This window comes from Leucoraja erinacea, chromosome 37, assembly GCF_028641065.1.
Source record: "Leucoraja erinacea ecotype New England chromosome 37, Leri_hhj_1, whole genome shotgun sequence".
NCBI classification, from domain to species: domain Eukaryota; kingdom Metazoa; phylum Chordata; class Chondrichthyes; order Rajiformes; family Rajidae; genus Leucoraja; species Leucoraja erinaceus.
The window spans coordinates 8,067,813-8,086,331 of record NC_073413.1 but is presented as its reverse complement, the minus strand read 5'-3'; the positions used below and the strand labels follow the sequence as shown (position 1 = coordinate 8,086,331).

General features: G+C 48.4%; 1 protein-coding gene across 1 annotated transcript in view; it reads right to left on the bottom strand.

Annotated features, from left to right (window-relative positions):
- The window catches only part of LOC129713902 (tetraspanin-4-like), a 33,703-nt gene extending 15,638 nt beyond the window's left edge, over positions 1–18,065 (bottom strand). The window contains exon 1 of the mRNA XM_055663280.1: positions 17,913–18,065. The gene's annotated coding sequence lies outside the window, so the exon portion shown is untranslated. The remainder of the gene's footprint in view (positions 1–17,912) is intronic.
- Between the last annotated feature and the right edge of the window lie 454 nt (positions 18,066–18,519).

Genomic DNA, 18,519 nt, shown 5'->3' with positions numbered 1-18,519 from the left:
GGGTCGAGACCCTTCTTCAGACTCTCGACCCGAAACGACACCTATTTTCCTTTGCTCCATATATGTTGCCTCACCCGCTGAGTTTCTCCAGCATTTGGTATCTACCTTCGATTTAAACCAGCATTTTGCAGTTCTTTCTTACACATATGGGACGCTTTCCTTTATTAGCCAAGGCGTAAGACTATAAAAGTAGAGACACCATGCAAGAAATGTACACAGCACAAGGCCGCAGCTCATGTACCACATCTTCTTTCTTCTCCCTGGGCAGTCCCTTAGGACCGATGAGTAATGCATACAGTTCTGGTTACCATGTTACAGGAAAGATGTGATCGTGTCGGAGAGGAGGCGGAGGAGATACATGAAACTGTCGCCAGGGAGAAATCCATAGGAATGTGGAAAGTTAGGGAAGCTGGAATAGAGGAATATTATGTAGGGGGAGTAAATAAGGAGAACCTAGTTTTCTTCATCAGAACAGCATGGAGTTAAATTAAGAGCACAAAATACTGGATTAACTCAGCGGCTCAGGCAGTTTCCCTGGAGAACATGGACACAGGTGACAATTCGGGCTGGGGGCTTTCTTCAGATCGTCTAAAGAACGTTCCCGAACGCTCACCTATCCATGTCCTCCAGAGATGCTGCCTGACCCGTTGAGTTACTCCAGCACTGTGTGTCCTTTTGTGTAAACCAGCATCTGCAGTTCCTTATTTCCACAGAGATTTAAAGTAATTGCCGGATTTGAGGACATTTTATTTTGACCCATACAGTTTAGAATTCGGTGGGTGAAAGAATAGAAATAGGAAAGCCCCTCATTACATTGAAACTGTATCTGGAGCTGCTGTTATGCTGCTGGAAGTAAGAATTTCATTATTCCATTGTTGGTCATAGAAACATAGAAACATAGAAATTAGGTGCAGGAGTAGGCCATTCGGCCCTTCGAGCCTGCACCGCCATTCAATATGATCATGGCTGATCATCCAACTCAGTATCCCATACCTGCCTTCTCTCCATACCCCCTGTCATCACCTGCAGGGCTACAGAGGTGGGATTAGATGGGCTAGCTCTGGTTTTGACCAACACTTGGGAAGAAGTGTGATGCAGCTGGTAGAGCTGCTGCCTCACAGCGCAAGAGACCCGGGTTCAATCCTGACCTCGGGTGCTGTCCTTGTGGAGTTTGCGCGTTCTCCCTGTGACCACATGGGTTTCCTCCAGGTGCTCCGGTTTCCTCCCACATCCCAAAGACGTGCGGGTTTCTACATAGGTTAATTGGCCCTCTGTAAATCGCCCCTAGGGAGTGGATGCGAAAGTGAGATAAGATAGAACTAGTGTGAATGGGTGGTTGATGGCAAGGATCCGGTGGGCCGAAGGGCCTCTTTAATGTTGTATCTTTCAATTAATCAACTGACGCAAGGAAGTGAGTAACCTTCGAAGATCTAAATCTGATCCACTGTTATGTTCTGTGGTCTGGAACCAGAACACAATAACCACCAAAGCTTATCCACCCTAACAATGCTCAGTCATATTCATTAGGGAACTTAGTATGACCTCTGCCTGACGTCTTGGAGTCTAACAAGCCAGTGGTTTATCAAATCAAGATGGGATAATATTGATGCCAATAAAAAATGTTCTTACCATCTTCCTGTAAATAAATAAAACAACTGTACGAGACTGTATCGCAACTCGAATATCTAAACACAAACATCACCCTCTCTGTTTACTCAAGAGTCCTTGCTGAATGAAAACCATCCTGCCTTTGTCGAGCATCTTTCCCATCCTCACGGTGCTTCACATGGTTCCACAGCTAACGAGGCCCTTGTCACCACTGCAATGGGCGGCACGGTGGCACAGCGGTAGAGTTGCTGCCAGCCAGAGACCCAGGTTCGATCTTGACTGCGGGTGCTGTCTGCACAGAGTTTGTACCTTCTCCCCGTGACCTGCGTGGGTTTTCTCCAGGATCACCGGTTCCCTCCCACACTCCAAAGACGTACAAGTCAGTCAGCCGATAGGCTTGGTGTAATTGTAAATTGTCCCTAGTGTGTAGAATAGTGTAAGTGTGTGGGGATCGCTGGTAGGAGCGAACTCAGTGGGCCGAAGCGCCTGTTTTTATACGCTGTAACTATAAACTAAACTAAATCTCATTTCGGAAACGTGGCACCCAATTTACAGCTAGTTCCCAGAAAAGCAATGTGATAATGAATAGCTCTGGCGAAAAGTGCCGGAGGATACAAAGTGCTGGAATAACTCAGCAGGCAGCATCCCTGGGGAACATGGATAGGTTGCATTTCGGGTTGGGACCTTTGTTCAAACTGAACAATCCTGAGTCCTATCATAGAGTCATAGAGTGATACAGTGTGGAAACAGGCCCTTCGGCCCAACTCGCCCACACCGGCCAACAATGTCCCAACTACTCTAGTCCCAAGGTTACATAAAAAAGCTGGAGAAACTCAGCGGGTGCAGCAGCATCTATGGAGCGAAGGAAATAGGCAACGTTTCGGCCCGAAACGTTGCCTATTTCCTTTGCTCCATAGATGCTGCTGCACCTGCTGAGTTTCTCCAGCTTTTTTGTGTAACCTTCGATTCTCCAGCATCTGCAGTTCCCTCTTAAATACTCTAGTCCCAACCTGCCTCCAAACCTGTCCTATCCATGTACCTGTCCAACTGTTTCTTAAACGATGGGATAGTCCCAGCCTCTACTACCTCCTCTGGCAACTTGACATACACCCACCTGAAAATGTTACCCCTCAGATTGCTATTAAATCTTAGATTAATCAGTGGGAGCATATGTGTTGTCATCAGAACCTCCATAGCCGACACCTCCATTTCCATCTGGTACTTGAGGAACCTAGCACGAAGGATAGTTTGCCAAACTCCAGTCTTCAAACGCAAATCTTTAATCAAACCTCTAATCTCAAAAATTTTCAAGAGAAATATTTGGTAAATAATCTATAGTTGAGTTGCTGACAAACACTTTAAACTCCCCCTCCCATTCCCACACTGACCTTCCTGTCCTGGGCCTCCTCCATTGTCAGAGTGAGGCCAAACGCAAATTGGAGAAACAGCATCTGATATTTTGTTTGGGCAGCTCACACCCCAGCGGTATGAATATTGATTTCTCTGATTTCAAGTAACCCTTGCATCCCATCTCTCTCCGTCTCTCCCCACCTAAGTCCTTCTTCTAGCTTCAAAGTCGTCTTGTTGAGTCTCGTTATCTGTAACTCATTTTCACCTATCCCATAGCTAACAGTAGACAAAAATGCTGGAGAAACTCAGTGGGTGCGGCAGCATCTATGAAGAAGGGTTTCGGCCCGAAACGTTGCCTATTTCCTTCGCTCCATAGATGCTGCCGCACCCGCTGAGTTTCTCCAGCAATTTTGCCTACTTCGATTTTCCAGCATCTGCAGTTCCTTCTTAACCACCCTGTTTCCTTTATCCGCATATCTTTCATTCATTTGTTCTATATCTCTCTCTATAATCACCGTCTATATATCTCTCATTTCCCTTTCCCCGGGCTCTCAGTCTGAAGAAGGGTCTCGACTCGAAACGTCCCCCATTCCTTTTCTCCAGAGATGCCGTCTGACCCGCGGAGTTACTCCAGCATTTTGTGTCTACCTTCGGTTTAAACCAGCAAGTGCCTTCCTTCGCACTAAGGATAGGGAGTCCATGCAGCACGAGAATCACCTGGCTGCAAGAACAGCTCGGTGTTGTGGAACTGAGAGTGGAAAGTTCGTCATGCTAAATGGAATGTATTCTCTGCTGAGTCCGGCAAATAAATTGCTCAAAGAGGGCCCTCTCTCTGCTTGAGATGTGTGTTCCAAGTCCTCCAGCAGGCACTTTGAAAGATGAAAGCTTTACTCCCTATGTTTTTCCTTCACCTTTTCCAAGTAACCGGCTCCTTCCCGCTACAATTCCACTGGTCTGGGTGTACACGCGTAAACACTTCAGAAATTATTTGGCATTAAAATTGTGAATAAGCAAGTTAATTCAAAATAAAATGGTCTTCCTCTCTCATATACTGTATATGCAACTATTACAGAAAGCTGGAGATACAAGAGACTGCAGATGCTGGAATCTCAAGCAAAAAGACAAAGTGCTGGAGGAGCTCAGTGGGCCAGGATAAAGGATTCTAAAACTAGGCTTGAGGTGAGAGTGGTGAGAGTGAGGAGAGACCTCAGGGGCAACTCTTCACTCAGTGGGTAGTCTGTATCTGCGAGGAGCTGCCAAAAGAGCAGCGGTAGAGTTGCCGCCTTACAGCGAATGCAGCGCCGGAGACCCGGGTTCGATCCCGACTACGGGTGCTGTCTGTACGAAGTTTGCACGTTCTCCCCGTGACCCGCGTGGGTTTTCTCCGAGATCTTCGTCGGAGTTCCATCAACCCGGCGAGAGGGCCTGAATATCGGGCCGCCCGTAGCGGCGACTACTGGGGGCTCGGGAGGCCCCAACCACTGGTGACCATCAAAGAACATCAGAGGGGGGGATGACTGAACATTGGTGCCTTCCCTCACAGTGGGAAACTTTGCTTCCACTGTGTGGGGATGTTTATGCTATAGGCTATACAAGATACAAGATACAAGATACAAGATACAAGATACATTTAATTGTCATTTGGACCCCTTGAGGTCCAAACGAAATGCCGTTTCTGCAGCCATACATTACAAACCCATAGACCCAAGACACAACATAATTTACATAAACATCCATCACATCGCTGTGATGGAAGGCCAAAAAAACTTATCTCTCCACTGCACTCTCCCCCCCCCCCCCCCCCATGTCAGAGTCAAAGTCAAAGCCCCCGGCTGGCGATGGCGATAGTCCCGCGGCCATTAAAGCCACGCCGGGTGGTGCGAGGTCGCACACCGGGTCTTGGTGTTGGAGCCCCCGTGTTCTGTGTTCTTAATTTTTTTAAATATTTTTATGGTGAAAATAGCATTTTGTTGTCTCAGTCAGTGCTTGTACTCTGCACAATGGCAATAAAGTTGAATCTAATCTAATCTAATCTAAATTCCCAGCAGTGGTGTTGAGTTTCTGGAGTGTTTTTGGATCTGTACATATCCAGGCGAGTGAATAGTATTCTATCACACTTCTGACCAGCACCACGCAGCTGGTGAATGTTTTCCTGCATTACAACACATCATACGTATTTTATTAGCTGTAAAGATACCGGGACGCCTTGAGCTTGTGAAAGATGCGCTAGAATGTTCAATCTATTCCTCGTCTTTTTCTATTTTTGACATTGGAATCACAACTCACTCCTATTTTTCCCCATATGGCCCTTCATAGAAACATAGAAACATTGAAATTAGGTGCAGGAGTAGGCCATTCGGCCCTTCGAGCCTGCACCGCCATTCAATATGATCATGGCTGATCATCCAACTCAGTATCCCGTACCTGCCTTCTCTCCATACCCCCTGATCCCCTTAGCCACAAGGGCCACATCTAACTCCCTCTTAAATATAGCCAATGAACTGTGGCCTCAACTACCCTCTGTGGCAGAGAGTTCCAGAGATTCACCACTCTGTGTGTGAAAAAAGTTCTCCTCATCTCGGTTTTAAAGGATTTCCCCCTTATCCTTAAGCTGTGACCCCTTGTCCTGGACTTCCCAACATCGGGAACAATCTTCCTGCATCTAGCCTGTCCAATCCCTTAAGAATTTTGTAAGTTTCTATAAGATCCCCTCTCAATCTCCTAAATTCTAGAGAGTATAAACCAAGTCTATCCAGTCTTTCTTCATAAGACAGTCCTGACATCCCAGGAATCCTGAACGTAATACCTCAAAGATTCCCCTTAATACCTCTGCCTAAGTTTCAATGGGACTCATTCAAGTTTTTCTGGTTAATAACTGCTTAGTTTAGTTTTTTAGTTTAGAGATACAGCGCGGAAACTTCGGCCCTCCGAGTCCGTGCCGACCAGCGATCCCCGCACATTAACACTATCCTACGCCCACTAGGGACAATTTTACAAGTACACCACCAAGCCAACTACAGATTCAGATTCAGATTCAACATTATTGTCATTGTGCAGTGTACAGTACAGAGACAACGAAATGCAATTAACCTACATACCTGTACGTCTTTGGAGTGTGGGAGGAAATGGGAGGAAACTGAGGATCTCGGACAAACCCCACGCGGTCACGGGGAGACGGCACTTGTAGTCGGGATGGAACCCGGGTCTTTGGCACTGCAAGCGCTGTAAGGCAGCAACTCTACCGCTGCTCCACCGTGGCTGTCCTGTGGAGCTCCTCAAGATATTTGACTGCATTAAAACATTACCTACACAAACGTCTATCAGTCTGAAGAAGGGTTCTGTCCGGAAACATCTCCTGCCCATGTTCTCCAGAGATGCTGCCCGACCTGTTGCTTTTCTAGCAGTTTGTGAACTTTTTTTGTGAGCCAGAATCCGCAGTTCATTACTTCTAATTATATACAAGTGAACTTTCATGTGTCTATCTAAAAGCCTCTCAAAATCCGCTATTGTATCTACCTCCATCACCACCCCTGGCAATGTGTTCCAAGCCTCCCCAACTCTTTGTAAAAAAAAAATCTTGCCCGGCACATCTCCATGAGGCTTTCCCTCCCCTCAACCTCCGTCATTCCAGAGAAAACAGTCCAAGACTATTCAACCTCTCATTGTAGCCGAAACTCTCTAATCCATGCAGCATTCCGATAAACGGCAGTCACGGTGGCACAGAGTTGCTGCCTTATGCCCCTGTCCCACTTAGGAAACCTGAACAGAGACCTCTGGAGACTTTGCGCCCCACCCAAGGTTTCTGTGCGGTTCCCGGAGGTTTTTGTCAGTCTCCCTACCTGCTTCCACTACCTGCAACCTCCGGCAGCCACCTGCAACCTCTGGGAACCGCACGGAAACCTTGGGTGGGACGCAAAGTCTCCAGGGGTTTCCGTTCAGGTTTCCTAAGTGGGACAGGGGCATTACAGCGATTGCAGCACCGGGTTCCATCCTGATTACGGGTGCTGTCTGTGCGGAGTTTGTACGTTCTCCCCGTGACCTGCAAGGTTTTCTCCGAGATCTTTGGTTTGCTCCCACACCCCAAAGATCTCCAGGTTTGTAGGCTTGGTAAATGTAACTTGTCCCTAGTGGGTGTAGGATAGTGTTAATAAGTGGGGATCGCTGGTCGGCGCGGACCCGGTGGGCCGAAGGGCCTGTTTCCGCGCTGTATCTCTAAAACCTCCACATCCGTCCAATATTGGGGTGAATGGAACAGCATCCAATACTCCAAATACAGCCTAACCAAAGCCCTATAGAACTCCATTTGTATGGACATTTTCATAAGCATTGTTAACAATGAAGCCAATGAAGTTCTTGAAGTCCAGTCGATGTTCTTGTTACAAGATAACTAGTCAACGCACAAGCTCTCATGAGCAGCAAAGTTTAGAGATACAACATGGAAACAGGCCATTCGGCCCGTTGAATCCATGCCGGCCATCAATCACCCAGTTCCCAGTTATCCCACTTTTGTACCCACTCCCTCTACACTCAGGGCAATGAACCAGCGCTTCTTGGGGATGTGTTAGGAAACCGGAGCACCCGGAGGAAATCCATGTCAATTAATTCTTAGTGGTTTTGGCCCCCAGCCTGCAAGGGACCAAAACCATTTGGACTAACAGTAAAACTATTCTGAAGAAGGGTCTCGTCCCGAAACGTCACTTATCCTTTTTCTCCAGAGATGCTGCCAGACCCGCTGAGTTACTCCAGCACTTTGTGTCTTCCGTTGGTATAAACCAGCACCTGCAGTTCTTTGTTTCTACAACCATGTGTTATTGACCAAATAATTGTTATTGATGTTGGCTGAGATACAAATATCAGTCCAAGACGCCAAAGATAACCCCACTGATCTTTGAAGAGCAATTCCCTCCATCCACACAAGGGATACTCATACTCTGTGTATTAAATGTGTAGGAAGGAACTGCAGGTGATGGTTTAAACCGAAGATAGACACAAAGAGCTGGAGTAACTCAGTCAGTGGGTTTCAGACTGAAGCAGGGTCTCGACCCATTCCTTCTCTCCAGAGATGCTGTCTGACCCGCCGATTTACTCCAGCTCTTTGTGTCTATCTCTGTATTAAATATCCTGGCTGGAAGTTGATGTGTCTAACAGAATTCCCTTAACACGGCAATGGGATCATTAATGTAGACTTCATGTCAGGTCTCTGGAATGATGCTCAGAAGCACAACTTTTAAACAGTCAGGAATGCAGCCTGTTGGGCCACAGTGGCAGCCGCTGTGTTTATTCAAACACTCTCATCTAATACGAAGGCACGATGGATCCTTAAGCACTGAAACAGCGTTTTCCCTGCAACTGCATGTGTGCATAAACAAAGAACTGCAGTTGCTGGTTAGTACACAAAAGGACACAAAGTGCTGGAGTAATGCCCCTGTCCCACTTAGGAAACCTGAACGGAAACCTCTGGAGACTTTGCGCCCCACCCTGCGGTTCCCGGAGGTTCCTGTAGGTTTTTGTTAGTCACTCTACCTGCTTCCACTACCTGCAACCTCTGGGAACCTCACCGAAACCTCACCGAAACCTTGGCTGGGGCGCAAAGTCTCCAGAGGTTTCTGTTTAGGTTTCCTAAGTGGGACAGGGGCATTATTCAGCCGGTCAGGTGGCTCCTTTAGAGAACATGGATAGGTGGCGTTTCGGGTCAAATACCTACTTCAGTAGAAAAAAAGTGTCTGGAGAATGAAACGTCACCTATCCATGTTCTCCAGAGCCGCTGCCTGACCCGCTGAGTTACACCAGAACTCTTGTGTATCCTCAACTGTAGGCGTGTACTTGTACTCCTTAGCATCAAGGACTTCAGCGTGCAAGTAGTTAATGTGCTGTCTTATAAATAAATCTCTACTTGAGAGGCAAGAGAGTGATTAATCTATATAGAAAATAGACAATAGGTGCAGGAGTAGGCCATTTGGCCCTTCGAGCCAGCACCGCCATTCAATGTGATCATGGCTGATCATCCCCAATCAGTACCCCGTTCCTGCCTTCTCCCCATATCCCCTGACTCCACTATTTTTAAGAGTCCTATCTAGCTCTCTCTTGAAAGCATCCAGAGAACCGGCCTCCACCGCCCTCTGAGGCAGAGAATTCCACAGACTCACCACTTTCTGTGAGAAAAAGTGTTTCCTCGTCTCCGTTCTAAATGACTTGTGACGTGGGTTACGTGGCTTAATTTGAAACTGATACTGCGGCTTAGACTTGCCATGCTGAGGAAGAGAGGGAACTAATTCACAAAAAGTAGGTGATGGGTAGAGTCTATGAGAAGCTGAAACACCCAGAAAACGTTCTTAAAGATGGCACAGTGCAGGGAGTGATCAACGGAGGCATTGGCTGACCACCGTAAATAACCTGTCAACCACGGGCACAGATTGCACCCGTTTAAATCCGAACTTAAACATTCAAGTCACAACAGAGTCATCGGCTCCAAGCTGCAGCCTGGAAACGGGAGACCCCCTCCAGAGCAGGAAGAAGGCGGAGGCCAGAGTCAGGAAGGGAAACACCATGCAAGGAAAAGCAGAGGCCAGGGACAGGAAAGGGGTGGGAATCTGTGAGGGAGGCAGGTCGGAGAGGCAGAAGGGAGTTTGGAGAGGAACAAAGATTCCATTAACGGGTGTCAAGGGTTATGGGGAGAAGGCAGGAAAATGGGATTGGGAGGCAGGGATCAGCCATGATTGAATGGCGCAGTGGACTCGATGGGCCAAATGGCCTAATTCTACTCCTATACCTTGTGAACTTGTGTAGATCCCGAGGGGCAAGTTTAATAGGGCAGCAGGAGCCAGGGAGAGACCCAACCGCCTGGAAAATGGGCATCTACGAGAGATTCGGCAATGGAGAGAGGGATAGGAGCCAAGAGTGTTTGTCATATGTACCCAAACAATGCAATAACATTCTTACTAGCAGCATTGTTAACACAATAGTCAATAGAGTCATAGATGGAGTCATAGTGAATGGCAAAAGGCCCTTTGGCCCAACGTGCCCATGCCAATCTACACGAGTCCCCTATTAGCCCGATATCCTTCTAAGCCTTGGATAGACACAAAGTACTGGAGTAACAGTGTCTCTAGAGAACGTGGACAGGGATAACTGAATAACTGAATTACTTTTGCACTCTGTGTCTTTTTTGGTAAACCGACATCTGCGGTTCCTTGTGTCTCCAAGACCTGCCGTTAGTTTTTCTCCACATCTGTCTCTTGAGCGGTGCTTACTGTTCAAATTACTATGCAAACTATTCAAGGATTGTACATGAGAAAAATACTTTGATTCTTCTCTCACCGAGAGTCTCGTCTTCTCTCTCTTTCTCTCTCCCTGTTTATTCGTGTGTGCACTCATGGTATTTAGTGACAACTCTGTGTAAGCCAATTATTAAGAGGCAGGGCAGGAAGGAAGCACTTTTTCTAATATAGAAGGTGGTAAAAATCTAGAGCTTCCTTCCCTCATAAAGCTGTTATCTTGCAATTAATAAACTTCATAATAGATTTTGTTGAGTTAACCCTCTGACACCCGTACTAATCAAGAGTGACAGTCGCTGTACAGACATAGAAACATAGAAAACAGGTGCAGGAGTAGGTCATTCGGCCCTTCGAGCCTGCACCGCCATTCAATATGATCATGCCTGATCATCCAACTCAGTATCCCATACCTGCCTTATCTCCATACCCCCTGATCCCTTTAGCCACAAGGGCCACATCTAACTCCTCCTTAAATATAGCCAATGAACTGTGGCCTCAACTACCTTCTGTGGCAGAGAATTCCAGAGATTCACCACTCTCTGTGTGAAAAATGTTTTCCTCATCTCGGTCCTAAAAGATTTCCCTCTTATCCTTAAACTGTGACCCCTTGTTCTGGAACAAGTGATGGAGCTAGATTAAGAAGGGTCTCGACCTGAAATGTCGCTCCATAGATGCTGCCTCACCCGCTGAGTCTCTCCAGATATTTTGTCTACCTTCGATTTTTGAACTTGCATCTGCAGTTCTTTTTTAATGACTATACGATAAGCAAAGATCTTTGACGATAAGGGCGAGCAGTATTTGAGATGTTTCCTTTAGGTTTATTATTATTAGACTTTAGAAACACAGCACAGAAACAGGCCCTTCAGCCCAAAGAGGTAGAGCCGCTGCCTCACAGCGCCAGAGGCCCCGGTTCAATCCCGACGTCGGGTGCTGTCTGTGTGGAGTTCGCACGTGGGTCCAGTTTCCTGCCACATCCCGTAAGACGCTCGTTGTTTGTAGGTTAATCGGCCTCTGGAAATTGCCCCAAGTGTGAAGGGAGTGGATGCGAGAGTGGGATAAGATGGAACTAGTGTGAGCGGGTGATCGACGGCTGGCGTGGGCTTGGAGGGCCGAAGGGCCTCTCTCTCTCTCTCTCTAGACTATCAAAAAAACCTCTTGACACTGCAGCCTTCCCATGGTTATACATGGGGAAAATGTAGCTGGACTTTTGTGCTCAATCGGATCCTTCTCACTCCGAAACAAGAACTCTCGTGCTCTCTCTCTCTCTCTGTATCTCCCCCTCGACCTACGGTTCTCACTTGCTCTCTCCAGTAAAAGTCCACTGGTTGCTTAGTTTCACAGGAGAGAATGACTTTGCCAACAGTTTTCCCTTCACGAAACAAAATAAGTTTATCAGATTTGTTTTTAAATTGGAATAGTTAAGCCATTCTCCTTCTTCCTCTGTCATGTGGCATGCACAGCCTAAAGTTGTAGATTTATAACCTACAGTGCTCAGCAGGAGACCTACAGCTGTTTGTAATTAAGCTATGTATGAGGGGAAAAAAGCATGTTGCCTAGTTGTTGACCCTCCAGCTTCCCTCTCTCCTTGTTAGTTTGGTTTGTTTAGTTTAGAGATACAGCATTAGAGATTAGTTAGATAGAGATACAGCAGTCCCTTCGGCCCATCAAGGCTGCGCCCTCCAGCGACCATCCTACACTCCAGCCCAGGGACAATTTACAGAAGCCAATTAGCCTACAAAATCTGCGTGCCTTTGGGATGTGGGAGAAAAAAACCCAGAGCTGGAGAAAACCCACACGGTCACAGGGAGTACGTACTAATCCCGTACCGACAGCACCTGTAGTCAAGACCGAACGTGGGTCTCCAGCGCTTTGAGGCAGCAACTCTACCGTGCCGCCCTCTCTGACTATATGTAACGCTTTCCTTGTTGATCAGAGTCTCATCCTTTTCCCTTCTTCCCATAAGACGGGATCTTATTGAAACATATAAGATTATTAAGGGCTTGGACACGCTAGAGGCAGGAAACACGTTCCCGATGTTGGGGGAGTCCAGAACCAGGGGCCACACACACACAGTTTAAGAATAAGGAGGAAGCCATTTAGAACGGAGACGAGGAAACACTTTTTCTCACGGAGAGTGGTGAGTCTGTGGAATTCTCTGCCTCACAGAGGGCGGTGGAGGCAGGTTCTCTGGATGCTTTCAAGAGAGGGCTAGATAGGGCTCTTAAAGATAGCGGTACAGGGAAACTAACAAGGAGAGGAACAAAGCACAGAGCCAGTGCTGCTATGATGGGCCGAATGGCTCTCGACTGTGTACGATTAGTGATGACAATGGTGACCAAATCAGCATTAATTGTCAATCCATAACAGCCCTTGAACCGAGTGCTTAGCTTGGCTTTCTCATAGTTAAAAGTTATTCATATTGCTGTGAATTTGCAAACCACGAGACAGAGGAAGATTTCCACCTCGGAAGGATATGATTGAACAAGATTGTTTTTTACAACAAATCCATTGTCTAGTTAGACAAAAGTGCTGGAGAAACTCAGCGGTTGAGTCAGCATCTAAGGAACGAATGAAATAGGCAACGTTTCGGGTTGTGACCCTTCTTCAGTCTGATGAAGGGTTTTGACACAAAATGTTGCCTATTTCCTTCGCTCCATAGATGCTGCTTCACCCGCTGAGTTTCTTCAGCATTTTTGTCTACCTTCGATTTTCCAGCATCTGCAGTTGCTTCTTAAACATTGGATAGTTACTTCACTAGCACAATAAAACCTTGTCACCTCTGGGCCAGTGTTCATCTCAGGAACGTTAGTCCTGGCTTTGGATAACCTGGTCATGAGTACCATGGCACGAGTTTGAAAAACAGGGAAGATCTCGCTGCTGATTATTTATTCTTCAATCATAATATGAGAGGCTGCATTGTTGATGGGAGTGTCGGAAATGACGAAGGATGATGTGTTGGATACAGAGTCTGGTGGGGCTGTGGGGGTGGGGGGGACAGATAGGGCAGCCATGATTGAATGGCGGAGTAGACTAGATGGGTCGAATGGCCTAGTTTGCTCCCATAACTCATGAACTTACGAACTTTAAGATGGAAGATAAATAACTATTTGACAGATCGATGAAGTGAGGGCTCTGGAGAACTGGCACAGAAGAGGTGGGGACAGTGTAGATCAACGAGTTATATACTGAATACTGGGGCAGGCTTGAGGCCTAGCTACAGCTACTGTTTTGGTTCCTACTGCTGCAGTAGGGCTTACACCCAGAGTAAAACAAAGTGCTGGAGCAACTCAGTGTGTCAGGGTACTGGATAGATGATAGTTCTGGTAGGGACCCTTCTTCAGACTGGAAGGTCTGGATGTCCATTCCCTCCACAGATGCTGCCTGACAATCTGAGTTCCTCCGGCACGCTTGTTTCCTTGCTCAAGATGAGAGGGGATCTCACGGAATAATGAAACTCCGCCAAATAATGAAAGGCCTGGATAGAGTGGATGTGGAGAAGATGTTTCCACTCGTGGGAGAGTCTAGGGCTAGAGGGCACAGGCTGAGAATAAAAGGATGTACCTTTAGAGGGGAATTTCTTTAGTCAGAGGGTGGTGAATCTATGGAATGTATTGCCACAGTCAGCTGTGGAGGCCAAGAGATTGGGTATTTTTAAAGCGGAGATTGATGGAGTTCTTGGTTAGTAAGAGTATCAAAGATTACAGGGAGAAGGCAGGAGAATGGGGAGAGCTAGATCTGCCATGATCGAATGGCGGAGTGGACTCGATGGGGGGCAAATGGCCTATTTCTGCTCCATGAATTTATGAGCTGAAGCCAGCAATTGCAGTCTCTAGTGTCTCCTGAGAGCAAAGAGCATAAAACAGTGCAGTGCAGAAAGAGGCCCCAGGTCCCACAACACCCGTGCCAAACATGATGCCAAGATAAACTAATCCCTCTGCCTGCACGTAATACATGCCCCTCAATACCCTGCATGTCCTTACACCCAGAGTGTGAGGGAGTGTGTCTGTGGGATAAAGAGACAGCCTGATAGAACAGGAGGCTTGGACTGTTATGTGAGAGATTGCAGGATATATGTGGTGGGGGGGGGGGGGGAAGATGACAAGAAACTCCCCCAGCTCAGCTACATTTCCTGCGGTCATAAATCTCATGCAAGAAAACCAGCACAGCAGCTTTAGACGTAGAGGCCCGGTTCCCTCGGTAAGAAGCACAGTAATATAAGGCACACCCGCACCATTCTGCGCAAGGGACAAGTACCCGCGCTGGCGGGGAAAGGGTTAAAATACCAGCGCCCTTGGAGAACAGTGTTGGCTCGGCACGTTAAGGAACGTGGTGCAGAGTAGCGCCTCTTCACAGTGTGGGGCTTCATAGTTTGAGTGAACTCCGGCCACAGAGGCAGCCGAAGCAAAACAAACAGCAGGGCAGGCCGTTCCAGCCTCAATCTCTCTCACACACACACACACACACACACACAACAGACAGCACACAGGCCGTGCTGTGCACACAGAGAGAGAGTGATGTAGAGATGCAGAGGGAGAGACGATCCTCACCCCCACTCACACACAGACAGTCTCGCACTCTCTCCCTCCCCCACAGAGTGACGCCCCCACCCACACCCCCACCCCAAGTGACCCTCCCCCTCCCCCCCCCCCCCCCTCCCCCCCCCTCCCTCCCCCTCTCTCCGTCTCCCCCCCCCCCCCTCTCTCCCCCCCCCCCCCCCTCCCCCTCCCAGCTTACCCCGTACCCCTCCCAGCTTGTACCCCCCCTCCCCCTCCCAGCTTGTACCCCCCTCTCCCCCTCCCAGCTTGTACCCCCCTCCCCCCCAGCCCCCCTCCCCCTCCCAGCTTGTACCCCCCTCCCCCTCCCCTTGTACCCCCCCCCCCCCCCCTTGTCCCCCTACCCCCTCCCAGCTTGTACCCCTGTACCCCCCTCCCCCTCCCAGCTTGTACCCCCCCTCCCCCCTTGTACCCCCCCTCCCCCTCCCAGCTTGTACCCCCCTCCCCCTCCCAGCTTGTACCCAGCGTACCCCCCCCCCCCTTACCCCCCCCCCCCTCCCAGCTTGTACCCCGTACCCCCCTCCCCCTCCCAGCTTGTACCCCCCCTCCCCCTCCCAGCTTGTACCCTGCTTGTACCCCCCTCCCCCTCCCCTTTACCCCCCTCCCCCTCCCCTTGTTGGTACCCCCCTCCCAGCTTGTACCCCGTACCCCCCCTCCCCCCTCCCCCTCCCAGCTTGTACCCTGACCCCCCTCCCCTGTACCCTGTACACCCCCCCTCCCCCCTCCCCCCTCCCTCCCTCCCTTCCCCCCACCCACCCCCCCCCCCTCCCCCCCTCCCTCCCCCTCTCCCCCCTCCCCCCCCCCCACTTCACACCCCCACCTTCCCCCCCCCCCCCCCCCTCCCCCCCCCCCCCCTCCCCCCCCCCCCCCCCCCCCCCCCCCCCCCCCCCCCCCCCCCCCCCCCCCCCCCCCCCCCCCCCCCCCCCCCCCCCCCCCCCCCCCCCCCCCCCCCCCCCCCCCCCCCCCCCCCCCCCCCCCCCCCCCCCCCCCCCCCCCCCCCCCCCCCCCCCCCCTCCCCCTCCCCCTTCCTGCTTGTACCCCGGGTGTTTGATGGAGGTGGACCATTGGTTTGTTTCTACGCTGTATAACTCTTATGAACTTCAGATCAGCATTCATAAAGACTCCTCACACCCTTGCAATAGTCTGTTCAAACTTCTACCATTTGGCAGACGTTACAAGGCCTTCTACGCCCGCACCTCCAGACTTAGGAACAGCTTCATCCCCAGAGCTATAGCTGCTCTGAACCGGTCCTGCTGAGTGCCCCCCCTCCCATGAACTGTCTCCCTCGGATGGTCACGTCGCACATTGACCCGGCACAGACATATTTGCACTTTATACTGCTTTAACTGCTTTTTTAATCTTGTTTCTCTGATGTCTAAATTTTTAGCTAATTAAGTTATTACATCGGATGGAAGTTGCATTCCAAATCTCGTTGTACCTCTGTGCAATGACAATAAAGATATATTATTATTATCATTATCATTATTAAGGTGGAACTTTGAACGTTAACTCTGTTCCGCCCGCCACAAGTCCTGCCCAAGTATTTCCAGCACATAGTGTCATACAGCATGGAAACAGGCCCTTCGGCCCAACTTGCCCAAGATGCCCCATCTACACTAGTCCTACCTGCCCACATTTGGCTCAAATTCCTCAAAGCCTTTCCTATCCATGTACCTGTTTAAATGTTGTTATAGTACCTGCTTCAACTACCTCCCCAGGTAGCTGGGTCCTTATAGAAACATAGGAAATAGATGCAAGAATAGGCCATTCGAACCTATTCAATATGATCATGGCTGGTCATCCAGAATCAGTACCCCGTTCCTGCTTTCTCCCCATATCTATTGATTCTGTTAGCCCTAAGAGCTACAGTATGTCTAAGGTAGACAAAAATGCTGGAGAAACTCAGCGGGTGAGGCAGCATCTATGGAGCGAAGGAATGGGTGACGTTTCGGGTCGAGACCCTTCATCAGACTGATGTGTCTAATATTCTCTCTTGAATACATCACCACTGCCTACTACACTCTGTGCAAAAAAAGTTACCCCTCAGGCTCCTATTAAACCTTTCCCCTCTCACCTTAAACCAAAGTTCCTTGGTTCTTGATTCCCCTACTCTGGACAAATGACTACTCTGGATATGAATTAATCCTACCTATCCCCCACTCATGATCTTATACACCTCTATACACCTCCTTCTCCTGAACTCCAAGGGATAAAGTCTAGCTTGTACAACCTTTCCCTATAGCTCAGCCCACACGCCCTGGCCACAGCCTCGTAGAGGTCTGAAGAAGGGTTTCGGCCCGAAGCGTTGCCTATTTCCTTCGCTCCATAGATGCTGCCTCACCCGCTGAGTTTCTCCAGCATTTTTGTCTACCTTCGATTTTCCAGCATCTGCAGTTCCTTCTTAAACACAAGCCTCGTAAATATGTTGCTTTTATTTTACTGGGGGTTTTTTTGTGCCGTTTCTGGGATCTTGGACTGCACGGATTTCCCCCGTTGTAGCGGTAAAGGCTTTGGGACCTCCTGGTCTCTAAATCACTCCGAAGTAAAACATGTCACAATTTGCTGGAATGACTCAGCGGGTCAGGCAGCGTTTCTGGAGAACATGGCTAGGCGACGCTTGAGGTCAGGGCCCTTCTTCAGACACGAAATGTCACTTATCCTATCCCATGTTCACCAGGGATGTTGCCTGACCCGCTGAGTTACTCCAGCACGTTGTGTCTTTTATAAACTAGTATCTACAGTTCCTTGTGTCTGAAGAAAAAACATGACTTTCCTTTTTTTTATCCGGCAGCATCAGTTCTCTCCCTCTGATCCGCTTCAATAAAAACTAGTCCCGAGGCAAAGTGAGTTGGTTTAAAAGGCTTGGAAGAGGACAGTTAGCGAATTAAAGACATTTTGTTATCATTCCCACTTGTAGAAGAATGGTCCTGAGCCGAAATGTTACCTATCCAATCTCTTTGGAGATGCTGCCTGACCCGCTGAGTTACTGCAGCACTTAAAAAAAAATCTTTCTTTTTCTCTATTACTTTTGACTTGCCCCGTAACAAAGTTGGTCTGAGAAAAACTTAGAACAAACACAAGCACAGTTTCCCCCCCTTTCTGTGTGTAAAAACAGTCAATGCCTTACTTGCAACTCCGAGATTCCAGGAGGCAATCTTTGAGCAGATCCAGTCGTATCTCTTCTCTGCAGAGAGGCTGCTGAGGGTCTGGGTTTGTATAATCCCTGCCTTCAGTTACAGACAGGCGGAAGTGGGTGGGAATGGAAACGACTTCAATCTCAGTGGTTTGAGGACACAGCGAGAGGGGAGTAAATGAAATTGAAAAAAAGTTCTCGATTTGGTGGGGGGTGCATTGGGAGTTTGAAAAATCAGGGGCATCTTTCCAGGAAAAAGCCAATCTGAAGTATTTTAATGAGAAAAACATATATATAAACACTTTCAACCGAAGTAAATCTCTTAAAGATAAACACAGACAAGAAAATGTACAAAAATGTATACAGAAAACTAAATGTTTAGAACATGTACGCATTATGTGTTAGGAATAAGCAATATATTTACACCAAACATTTGAGGAATTAAATTATAAGTCGTTTCCCTATAAAGTTTAACACACGGCATCTTAATAGAAGAATTATGAAGTGGTGAACTGTGGGGAGCAGTATTTTATTCTTGGGTCCAGTCCAGTGAGACCTTTAAAAATGTCAATCCTTGCAATTTTCCCATCACCTCATTACT